This window comes from Schistocerca cancellata, chromosome 4 (genome assembly GCF_023864275.1).
Source record: "Schistocerca cancellata isolate TAMUIC-IGC-003103 chromosome 4, iqSchCanc2.1, whole genome shotgun sequence".
In the NCBI taxonomy this organism is placed as follows: Eukaryota; Metazoa; Arthropoda; class Insecta; order Orthoptera; family Acrididae; genus Schistocerca; species Schistocerca cancellata.
Genome location: NC_064629.1, coordinates 184,863,810 through 184,877,248, shown reverse-complemented (window position 1 = coordinate 184,877,248; position 13,439 = coordinate 184,863,810).

The following is a 13,439-nucleotide window of genomic DNA, read 5'->3' as shown; positions in this document are numbered from 1 at the left end:
TTTGATCACAATAGCCGTACATCAACACGATATCGACCTTTTCCGCAATTGGTAAACAGTCCATTTTAACACGGGTAAGCCGCCTTGGTGGCCGAGCGGTTCTAGGCGCTACAGTCTGGAACCGCGCGACCGCTACGGTCGCAGGTTCGAATCCTGCCTCGGGCATGGATGTGTGTGATGTCCTTAGGTTAGTTAGGTTTAGGTAGTTCTAAGTTCTAGAGGACTGATGCCCTCAGATGTTAAGTCCCGTAGTGCTCAGAGCCATTTGAACCATTTTTAACACGGGTAATGTATCACGAAGCAAATACCGTCCGCACTGGCGGAATGTTACGTGATACCACGTACTTATACGTTTGTGACTATTACAACGCCATCTATCACAAAGCGAAAAAAGTGGTCCAACTAAAACATTCATATTTCTTTACGTACTACACGAATATGTGATTAAAAATGGGGGTTCCTATTTTAAAAAACGGAGTTGATATCCGTGTGAACTATAGCAGCGCCATCTAGCGCCGGCTGGTTTCCCCCTTCAAGCCAGACAAGTTTCGTTCTTTGTAGTTTTTTCGTTTGACGCTTATTTCGCGAGATATTTGGCCCGGTCACGAGCAATGGATCACTCTGTATACAACTTAACGCGATTCCGGTTTGGGTATATCAACTCCGACATGTAGGCAATGGATTAGTGTGGCATTCGTGTCTTTCCGACGCGCGTGCGGTAAATGCAGGAACGTGAACAATGGCGACATTATTACCACATGCGTACAAACGTAACCTACCTGCTGGTGTTCTTTTCTTTGCTGCCGAAGGACAAATACCGGTAGACATCCGTCGGAAAATGAAGAATGTGTATAGGGCACCGAGTCTGTCGGAAACCGCCGTTGTAGAATCATGAGCCAAGATGCATGCGATAAGAGATGATCCTGCACGTCCCCATATCGCAAACGTCGTAACGCAGAAGTTAGTCCAACTGAAGAGGGAGACACTCGAGCACCCGCCCCATAGTCCTGATCTCTTCTCATTCGATTATCACACCTCTGTCCGTTAAAAACGGCCTTGAAGGGTCGATTCCTGCTGGACGAAGATCTGCAACAAGCAGTTAAGAGCTCTTCACACAGCAAGACGCCGAATTTTGCCAAAAGATTATGTTCAACCTGTTGTGTTGGTGGGATGACTGCCTCAGTGCTCACGGTGATTTTGCCTGATTCGCATTCTGGACTGTACGGCCTTCGAACGGAATCTTTTTGATCCCTCGTATAATTACCGGGTAATGGTAGCATGTCGAGAATCGGATCTACGGTGCGGAACAAGTTGAAGGACAGTAGAAGAAATTGGCGGTAGCCCCGATAGCCAAAAATGAAATCATTGATTCAGTCGTCAGAAGTAATTTAGGGAAGGTTACGAAACCTAAATCAGGATGGGCGGGCGTAGTTTTAATTTCCGTTCTTCCCAACTCTAAGGTTATAGCTTTAGAGTACATTGGTGATGGATTCTTCTCTAGTGAGGTTCAAATCAGCTAAATCAGGTTTTCTAAAAGAAGTAAACGGTTTTCCCCCCTTCAATGGTAGGACTGCAGAGAGGAAGAAAAATCGGAGTTTAGCATCACGCCGGTTTACAGGTCAGAGACGGAAGAGTTGCTCAGCTGGACTGTAATGCCTGTGGGTGCTGACAGTGGTGTGGTTAGAGGAATTATCCTGGTGATTTATTTAAGTTACTAGCTTGGGCGGTACTTGTACCGGGCACTGGCCATACGACTATTTGAAACTCGCTCTTCCAAATGAAGAATACAAAATCTTATGACTCAACACAGAGCAAAGACTATTCGCAAACCACAACTCACTTATCCGCAAAAATTAACCCAGTGAATCAAAGTCTCACCGTAGTCTCTCTGGAGCAGGAGGATTGGTAGAGTGAATGAGAGAGGGAGAGAGAGAGAGAGAGAGAGAGAGAGAGAGAGAGAGAGAGAGAGAGAGAAAAAGAGGGGGGGAGGGGGGCGGAGCTACTAAATGGTAGCCGATGGAGCATTCTAGGAGTTTCGTAAGAGAATGGGAGGCTATGAGTACTTGGAAACAGAGATAGATACCTGTAGGATGTGCTGTTTATGGAATTTTGTTTGGTTGGAGATCTGCTTTTAGTAAATATTTCATTTGGCTGAGATGCGTGTTCACCACAGTTATGGAAATAGCTACCAGAAATGGTAGTATTTGATTCTTATACGCACTAATGCACCATTCAGCGACTAATAAAAACAGTTGACAGTTATCAGCCGACGACGGAAGATCATAGTTGTCAGTTGTAGTACTGAGTAAAGGAGAACACTTCCCGTTATGGCTAGACAGGTATTACTGTCCAACAGTATGTAGAATATAAGAGAAGATCACCGTACTAGAATGAGAAGCATATAGACAGTACTGCTGGAATCTCTTACAAGGGAACCTCCCCATCGCACCCCCCTCAGATTTAGTTATAAGTTGGCACAGTGGATAGGCCTTGAAAAACTGAACACAGATCAATCGAGAAAACAGGGAGAAGTTGTGTGGAACTATGAAAAAAATAAGTAAAATATACAAACTGAGTAGTCCACGCAAAGATAGGCAACATCAAGTAGAGACTGTGCTCAGGAGCCGCGCGACTGCTACGGTCGCAGGTTCGAATCCTGCCCCGGGCATGGATGTGTGTGATGTCCTTAGGTTAGTTAGGTTTAAGTAGTTCTAAGTTCTAGGCGACTGATGACCATAGATGTTAAGTCCCATTGTGCTCAGAGCCATTTGAACCATTTTGTGCTCAGGAGCGCCGTGGTCCCGTGGTTAGCGAGAGCAGCTGCGGAACGAGAGGTCCTAAGTTCAAGTCTTCCCTCGAGTGAATAGTTTAATTTTTTATTTTCAGTTTATGTGACAAACTCTTATGTTTTTATCACTTTTTTGGAAGTGATTATCACATCCACAAGAAAACCTAAATCGGGCAAGGTAGAAGAATCTTTTTACCCATTCGCTAAGTGTTCAAGTTAGGTGGGTCGACAATATATTCCTGTCATGTGACGCACGTGCCATCACCAGTATCGTATAGAATATATCAGACGTGTTTTCCTGTGGAGGAATTGGTTGACCTATGACCTTGCGATCAAATGTTTTCGGTTCTCATTGGAGAGGCACGTCCTTTCGTCTACTAATCGCACGGTTTTGCGGTGCGGTTGCAAAACACAGACACTAAACTTATTACAGTGAACAGAAACGTCAATGAACGAACGGACAGATCATAACTTTGCGGAAATAAAGAAAGTAAAATTTTCACTCGAGGGAAGACTTAAACCAAGGAGAGGCACGTCCTTTCGTCTACTAATAGTACGGTTTTGCGGTGCGGTCGCAAAACACAGACACTAAACTTATTACAGTGAACAGAGACGTCAATGAACGAACGGACGGATCATAACTTTGCGAAAATAAAATTTTCACTCGAGGGAAGACTTAAACCAAGGACGTCTTGCTCCGCAGCTACTCACGCTAACCACGGGACCACGGCGCTCCTGAGCACACAGTCTCCTAGATGTTGCCTATCTTGCGCATGGACTACTTAGTTTGTATATTTTGCTTGCTTTTTTCATAGTTCCACACAACTTCTTCCTGTTTTCTCCATTGATCTGTGTTCAGTTTTTCAAGGCCTATCCACTGTGCCAACTTATAACTAAATCTGAGGGGGGTGCGATGGGGAGGTTCCCTTGTTAGAAAATACTGAACTCAAATTTGATTCAGTTCTGTATTCGTAATAAATGAATGACAGGACGTGTAGGGGATCAATCGTTTGTATTTTTAAAACGTTTTGTTGTAGTGTTTTTGTGTACCAATGTGTGTAATTACTCACTCTGACGTTCGCACCTGTACGCCTTACAGTTTTTTTTGTAGCAGATTCTTATTAATCTTAATTGCATTTTTTACATAGATTCTTGGTTTTCTATTAAAGTTCGGTTTTCTTAAACTGTATTAAACGGATAACGGTAGAAATGTGTAAAATGTACACACTGTTGAAAGATTACATGTCAACCAGTCTGCTTGTGTTAGTATCATAAAACGAATACTCCAAAACAGCTGTTAAACATGCACTCATAATATTTGACCCATTTTGTACTACGAGTGCCTGCAATACGAAAATGGCTGAGAACTACATTGGGCGTTACGCGTACATTACATCATCGGAAAACAACATTACTTCCTTCTGAAATGAAGACTGAAAGTTTTGCTAAACATATTCTTGGGCTGTTGAACCTGTCGAGGCGGCGCAGGGTTAAGGAAATAAATTCGATTCCAATGAGGTTCAAATGGCTCTGAGCACTATGGGACTCAACATCTGAGGTCATCAGTCCCCTAGAACTTAGAACTACTTAAACCTAACTAACCTAAGGACATCCATGCCCGAGACAGGATTCGAACCTGCGACCGTAGCGGTCACGCGGTTCCAAACTGAAGCGCCTAGAACCGCACGGCCATAACGGCCGGCTGATTCCAATGAGAAGTGGAACTCTAATCTTATTATGTTCGAGACATTGTCAAAAGTATTGATATGGCCTTTTAAATAACGCCTTTTCAATAATTGCATCTTTAAGTATAACGGAGCGATTTCAGTTTCCTTCGTCGCTTTTCGACCTGCCTGTAGAGCAAATGGTACAGCAGACCTATTTGACTTTACTTGACAATGAAGAGAAATAAGTGGACGAATAATGGAAAAGTGTGCATTCTAACGTAACACCATATTTTTACCCACGGCCTATTTATCAATCTGAAAGCAATGTGAGCTTCCCACAAACATTTCCGATCTGGTTACTGCAGCGTGTCAAAAACAGCGCTCTCACACATCGCCTGAGCCTTGCAAGTATGTGGGTCGCAGACGCCTGATTCAATCAGCAAACGAGTGGACAGGAGGCCAAACGGCAGCTGTTGCGCAATAGCGTAGAAAGCGCAAAAAGTAGTCTAGCACACGCGTGCTGTTGCCCGACTCTCCAGCGGGCAGCTAACGTCAGATGCCTGCCTGCCTCACCGCAACACTTGTTTGCTGTTCCGCGTACCCCGATGTTTCCACTGGATCTGTTCTTCAAATCCCCCACTGTAAGAACAGGTAAATTAATGTTTAATGTCCCGTAATTTCTGTGACCACTAGATACGTTACAATTACTCATATTCACAAGAATGAGGACGGCAGTCAATCGTATAGGTAAAGTATTCGAGGGAACTATTCCAGCATTCGCCTGAAATAAGTAAGGGAAACCTACAAAACTCTAACTCGGTATGTATCCCCTCATGTCCCACAATAAGGGTCATACTACACAGCGCACGTGAACGTCAGAAACTTCATTAAAACGAGCATCATCTACATATTTATCTCACTGTTTCCTCCTACAAATTACCGTAACAAAACACATTAATTATACTATACTTTCCTCTGTGCGTTATTAGATGGATTTATGTCGGTTAATACAGTATGAAAGTACTGTGATAGTGTGGTCTTTCAGTTGTACATGCTGCTTTTTCACTCGTACACTACTGGCCATTAAAATTGCTACGCCAAGAAGAAATGCAGATGATAAATAGGTATTCATTGGACAAATATATTATACTAGAACTGATATGTGATTACATTTTCACGAAATTTGGGTGCACAGATCCAGAAAATCAGTACCCAGAACAACCACCTCTGGCCGTAATAACGGCCTTCATACGCATGGGCATTGAGTCAAACAGAGCTTGGATGGCGTGTACAGGTACAGTTGCCCCTGCAGCTTCAACACGATACCACAGTTCATCAAGAGTAGTGACTGGCGTATTGTGACGAGCCAGTTGCTCGGCCACCATTGACCAGACGTTTTCAATTGGTGAGAGATCTGGAGAATGTGCTGGCCAGGGCAGCAGTCGAACATTTTCTGTATCCAGAAAGACCCGTACAGGACCTGCAACATGCGGTCGTGCATTATCCTGCTGAAAGGTAGGGTTTCGCAGGGATCGAATGAAGGGTAGAGCCACGGGTCGTAACACATCTGAAATGTAACGTCCACTATTCAAAGTGCCGTCAATGCGAACAAGAGATGACGGAGACGTGTAACCAGTGGCACCCCATGCCATCACACCGGGTGATGCGCCAGTATGGCGATGACGAATACACGCTTCCAATGTGCGTTCACCGCGATGTCGCCAAACACGGATGCGACAATCATGATGCTGTAAACAGAACTTGGATTCATCAGAAAAACTGACGTTTCGCCATTCGTGCACCCAGGTTCGTCGTTGAGTACACCATTGCAGGGGCTCCTGTCTGTGATGCAGCGTCAAGGGTAACCGCAGCCATGGTGTCCGAGCTGATAGTCCAAGATGCTGCAAACGTTGTCGAACTGTTCGTGCAGATGGTTGTTGTCTTGCAAACGTCCCCATCTGTTGACTGAGGGATCGAGACGTGGCTGCATGATCCGTTACAGCCATGCGGATAAGATGCCTGTCATCTCGACTGCTAGTGATACGAGGCCGTTGGGATCCAGCACGACGTTCCGTATTACCCTCCTGAACCCACCGATTCCATATTCTGCTAACAGTCATTGGATCTCGATCAACGCGAGCAGCGATGTCGCGATACGATAAACCGCAATCGCGATTGGCTACTATTCGACCTTTATCAAAGTCGGAAACGTGACGGTACGCATTTCTCTTCCTTACACGAGGCATCACAACAACGTTTCACCAGGCAACGCCGTTCAACTGCTGTTTGTGTATGAGAAATCGGTTGGAAAGTTTCCTCATGTCAGCACGTTGTAGGTGTCGACACCGGCGCCAACCTTGTGTGAATGCTCTGAAAAGCTAATCATTTGCATATCACAGCATCTTCTTCCTGTAGGTTAAATTTCGCGTCTTTAGCACGTCATCTTCGTGGTGTAGCAATTTTAATGGCCAGTAGTGTATTTACAGAGTGTTTCAAAAATGACCGGTATATTTGAAACGGCAATAAAAACTAAACGAGCAGCGATAGAAATACACCGTTTCTTGCAATATGCTTGGGACAACAGTAAATTTTCAGGCAGACAAACTTTCGAAATTACAGTAGTTACAATTGTCAACAACAGATGGCGCTGCGGTCTGGGAAACTCTATAGTACGATATTTTCCACATATCCACCATGCGTAGCAATAATATGGCGTAGTCTCTGAATGAAATTACCCGAAACCTTTGACAACGTGTCTGGCGGAATGGCTTCACATGCAGATGAGATGTACTGCTTCAGCTGTTCAATTGTTTCTGGATTCTGGCGGTACACCTGGTCTTTCAAGTGTCCCCACAGAAAGAAGTCACAGGGGTTCATGTCTGGCGAATAGGGAGGCCAATCCACGCCGCCTCCTGTATGTTTCGGATAGCCCAAAGCAATCACACGATCATCGAAATATTCATTCAGGAAATTAAAGACGTCGGCCGTGCGATGTGGCTGGGCACCATCTTGCATAAACCACGAGGTGTTCGCAGTGTCGTCTAAGGCAGTTTGTACCGCCACAAATTCACGAAGAATGTCCAGATAGCGTGATGCAGTAATCGTTTCGGATCTGAAAAATGGGCCAATGATTCCTTTGGAAGAAATGGCGGCCCAGACCAGTACTTTTTGAGGATGCAGGGACGATGGGACTGCAACATGGGGCTTTCCGGTTCCCCATATGCGCCAGTTATGTTTATTGACGAAGTCGTCCAGGTAAAAATAAGCTTCGTCAGTAAACCAAATGCTGCCCACATGCATATCGCCGTCATCAATCCTGTGCACTATATCGTTAGCGAATGTCTCTCGTGCAGCAATGGTAGCGGCGCTGAGGGGTTGCCGCGTTTGAATTTTGTATGGATAGAGGTGTAAACTCTGGCGCATGAGACGATACGTGGACGTTGGCGTCATTTGGACCGCAGCTGCAACACGGCGAACGGAAACCCGAGGCCGCTGTCGGATCACCTGCTGCACTAGCTGCGCGTTGCCCTCTGTGGTTGCCGTACACGGTCGCCCTACCTTTTTAGTCCCAGTCCGTTGAAATTTTTCAAACAGATCCTTTATTGTATCGCTTTTCGGTCCTTTGGTTACATTAAACCTCCGTTGAAAACTTCGTCTTGTTGCAACAACACTGTGTTCTAGGCGGTGGAATTCCAACACCAGAAAAATCCTCTGTTCTAAGGAATAAACCATGTTGTCTACAGCACACTTGCACGTTGTGAACAGCACACGCTTACAGCAGAAAGACGACGTACAGAATGGCGCACCCACAGTCTGCGTTGTCTTCTATATCTTTCACATCACTTGCAGCGCCATCTGTTGTTCAAAATTGTAACTACTGTAATTTCGAAAGTTTGTCCGCCTGAAAATGTACTGTTGTCCCAAGCATATTGCAACAAACGGTGTATTTCTATCGCTGCTCGTTTAGTTTTTATTGCCGTTTCAAATATACCGGTCATTTTTGAAACACCCTGTACATCACATGCACTTTGTATTAACTGAACTAGCGAAAGATGACGTGGTCGAATTAAGGTACTGTGAACTGTAATGGTCATATTCGCTACCAGAAGACAACACAGAAAATCGTGTATGCGAAATGATACATGAAATACACATCCTTGGCCAAGGCAGACCCCGAAATTTCTGACCCTTCCGTTACCGCCCTCGTGTTTCAGTAGACACGGCTACGTCGGAATCACCTGAGTTACAATGTGCAATTATCTGCTTGCGCCGCTTATGAAGACCATGGTAAAAGACTCATGCCAGCAATGACTTTCTTCAGTTATCAATTACGGTTAGAAATGAGATGTTCAGTTCCGGTCAAGCGAAAATGGTCAGAAACTTCATGTTTGAGATGAGGAGGTCAGTTCCACGCTTAGTAATTAGCCTGAGTTGGATTCTTAACTTAAATTATCAAAATTTAGGTAACATTTTCAGAAAGATCAAATTACAGATCTTCTCTTAACCTTTCGAAAACTAAATTTCGCAGACGTTCGTTGTTGACATGACACGCAGTTCAAAAATGGTGCAAATGGCTCTGAGCACTATGGTACCTAACATCTGTGGTCATCAGTCCCCTAGAACTTAGAACTACTTAAACTTAACTAACCTAAGGACATCACACACATCCATGCCCGAGGCAGGATTCGAACCTGCGACCGTAGATAATGGGGCTAGGCAACGCAGCTGTACGGAAGTCTTCCAAGACGGACAACACCCTAATCTTGAAACTTCGTTACCATTTTAGGACGACTTGTAGAGGTAGGATACTCGACACTGAGGGAGAGCGTAATCTATATCTGTCAATCGTACGACTGTTTTCTCCAGCGTGTCGCCAAAGAGCAGATAGTCCGCCGCTCGTGGTCTCGCGGTAGCGTTCTCGCTTCCCGAGCACGGGGTCCCGGGTTCGATTCCCGGCGGGGTCAGGGATTTTCACCTGCCTCGAGATGACTGGGTGTTGGTGTTGTCCTCATCATTTCATCATCATCCAGGAAAGTGGCGAAATTGGACTGAGCAAAGATTGGGAAATTGTACTGGCGCTGATAACCCCGCAGTTGAGCGCCCCACAAACCCAACATCATCATCATCAAAGAGCAGATAGCACTACAAGACGACTGTCTGCTGCTTAAAATACTACATGGAACACAAACAAAGCATGATGATCACTGCCCACCGCGACGCTGTGTGTCGTCTGGTGACGTTTCGGTCACGTGACTCGGTAATCGAAGTATACACGGTGGTCCATTGATAGCGACCGGGCCAAATATCTCACGAAATAAGCATCAAACGGAAAAACTACGAAGAACGAAACTCGTCTAGCTTGAAGGGGGAAACCAGATGGCGCTATAGTTGGCCCGCTAGATGGCGCTGCCATAGGTCAAACGTGTATCAACTGCGTTTTTTTAAAATAGGAACCTCCATTTTTATTACATATTCGTGTAGTACGTAAAAAATATGTATGTTTTAGTTGGACCACTTTTTTCGCTTTGTGATAGATGGCGCTGTAATAGTCACAAACGTATAAGTACGTGGTATCACGTAACAATCCGCCAGTGCGGCGGTATTTGCTTCGTGATACATTTCCCGTGTTAAAATGGACCGTTTACCAATTGCGGAAAACGTCGATATCGTGTTGATGTACGGCTATTGTGATCCAAATGCCCAACGGGCGTGTGCTATGTATGCTGCTCAGTATCCTGGACGACATCATCCAAGTGTCCGGACCGTTCGCCGGATAGTTACGTTATTTAAGCAAACAGGAAGTTTTCAGCCACATGTGAAACGTCAACCACGACCTGCAACAAATGATGATGCCCAAGTAGGTGTTTTAGCTGCTGTCGCGGCTAATCCGCACATCGACAAATTGCGCGAGAATCGGGAATCTCAGAAAAATCGGTGTTGAGAATGCTCCATCAGCATCGATTGCACCCGTACCATATTTCTATGCACCAGGAATTGCATGGCGAATTTGAACGTCGTGTACAGTTCTGCCACTGGGCACAAGAGAAATTACGGGACGATGACAGATTTTTTGCACGCGTTCTATTTAGCGACGAAGCGTCATTCACCAACAGCGGTAACGTAAACCGGAATAATGTGCACTATTGGGCAACGGAAAATCCACGATGGCAACGAAAAATCCACGTTGGCTGCGACAAGTGGAACATCAGCGACCTTGGTGGGTTAATGTATGGTGTGGCATTATGGGAGGAAGGATAATTGGCCCCCATTTTATCGATGGCAATCTAAATGGTGCAATGTATGCTGGTTTCCTACGTAATGTTCTACCGATGTTACTACAAGATGTTTCACTACATGACAGAATGGCGATGTACTTCCAACATGATGAATGTACGGCACATAGCTCACGTGCGATTGAAGCGGTATTGAGTAGCATATTTCATGATAGGTGGATTGGTCGTCTAAGCACTATACCACGGCCCGGACGTTCACCGTATCTTACGTCCCCTGATTTCTTTCTGTGGGGAAAGTTGAAGGATATTTGCTATCGTGATCCAGCGACAACGCCTGACAACATGTGTCAAGCGCATTGTCAATGCATGTGCAAACATTACGGAAGGAGAACTACTCGCTTTTGAGAGGAATGTCGTTACACGTATTGCCAACTGCATTGAGGTTCACGGACATCATTTTGAGCATTAATTGCATTAATGTGATATTTACAGGTAATCACGCTGTAACAGCTTGCGATCTCAGAAATGATAAGTTCGCAAAGGTACATGTATCACATTGGAACACCCTAAATAAAATGTTCAAACGTACCTACGTTCTGTATTTTAATTTAAAAAACCTACTTGTTACCAACTGTTCGTCTAAAATTGTGAGCCATATGTTTGTGACTATTACAGCGCCATCTATCACAAAGCGAAAAAAGTGGTCTAACTAAAACATTCATATTTCTTTACGTACTACACGAACGCAGTTGATATCCGTTTGACCTATGGCAGCGCCATCTAGCGGGACAACTATAGCGCCATCTGGGTTTCCCCTTCAAGCTAGAGAATTTTCGTTCTTTGTAGTTTTTTCGTTTGATGCTTATTTCGTGAGATATTTGGCCCAGTCACTATCAATGGACCACCCTGTATATGCGAAGAAGAAACGTTTGGGGAGTACTTCTAGCGACGATATAGACCGCAAGTGGGGAAATCCGCTGACATAAGCGTGTTTGACGCGGGGCAAGTTGTTATGAATCGGCGCCTAGGAACGAGCTTCGCGGGAACGGCGAAGATTGTCGGCTGTTGGCGTGACACTGCAGTAGACATTTAAGGAAAGTGGTTTAAGGACGGTGAAATCACAGTCAAGCGACGTCCACACCTCATCACACTGCGTAAAGGTCACTCGGTAAAGCAGGATAGGCGGAGCTGATGACATTGTGCAGGCACTATTTTTTCGGATCACGTTTTTCCACGCACACTATTGAGAACGAGACTCCGCAGCAGATGACCCCTACGTGTTCCCGTGTCGACCTAACGGCATCGTCAATCACGACTGCAGCGTGGACAGGACCGTCGAGATTGGACTGTGGATCAGCGGAAGCTTTCGCGTGGTCCACCGAATCACGTTTCTTGTTATACTATGTCGATGGTCGTCCCCGGATATGGCGTTATCCAGACGAACGACTACTCAATCACCGTGCCACGGACGTAGGCCGCTGGGGCCAGTTCTATGCTATGGGGGATTCCACCTAGGCTTCCACGAAACCTATGGTAATAATCGAAGGCACCGTGATATTTGTGGACTACGTGAACGTGCTCGATCTCTTCTCCAACGCCGATGGCATCGTCCAGCAAATTAATTGTACGTGTCACATTGCCAGAAACGTGCCACAGTGGTTCGACGATCATGATAGTGAACTGATGTTGATGTTTTGGCCAGCATATTCTCCTGATCGGAACGAGATGGAACACATCTGGACCGCTATCGGGTACCATTTCCTTACCCACAAACCAACGGCCCATAATTTACGGAACTTGTGTGATCTGTTTGTAGATATCTGAAGCCACAAACCTTCGAAAACTTTCCGAGGACTCGTAGAATCCATGCCACAGCAGGTGGTCACGAGGTTTTGGCTCATCAGTGCAATTAATTAACTGCCTCTTTACCTATATCTCCTCAAACGTGTTCAGACTATCCTACCAAGTGATGGCCGACACATCGTAAATTTCTAACTGTCATTCAGCCAGAAAACTGCTGAGTAAGTATTTATCTCTTTCGTGCTCGTTACAGATGAAGAAACGTTAGGGTAGCACAAACGTTCACAACCGACAACTGCTCGCAGACGAGAAACCACTAGGTAATATCCGAGATAGAAATCAGAAATATCTCCCGTGTTTTTCAGTTACTGTGTTGTTGGATCACACTTTTACGACGTCATATAACAAAGCGCTACGAGATGCCGTGCTGCCATTGGCTTGGCAAGTCATATCACAAAATGCAACCCGTAAACACACAGACACTGCAACAATCATCTACCAAGATGTCGTGGCCAATATACAGGGTGAGTCACCTAAAATTACCGCTGGATATATTTCGTAAACCACATCAAATACTGACGAATCGATTCCACAGACCGAACGTGAGGAGAGGGGCTAGTGTAATTGGTTAATACAAACCATAAAAAAATGCACAGATGTATGTTTTTTAACACAAACCTACGTTTTTTTAAATGGAACCCCGTTAGTTTTGGTAGCTCATCTGAACATATAAACAAATACGTAATCAGTGCCGTTTGTTGCATTGTAAAATGTTAATTACATCCGGAGATATTGTAACCTAAAGTTGACGCTTGAGTACCACTCCTCCGCTGTTGGATCGTGTGTATCGGAGAGCACCGAATTACGTAGGGATCCAAAGGGAACGGTGATGGACCTTAAGTACAGAAGAGACTGGAACAGCACATTACGTCCACATGCTAACACCTTTTT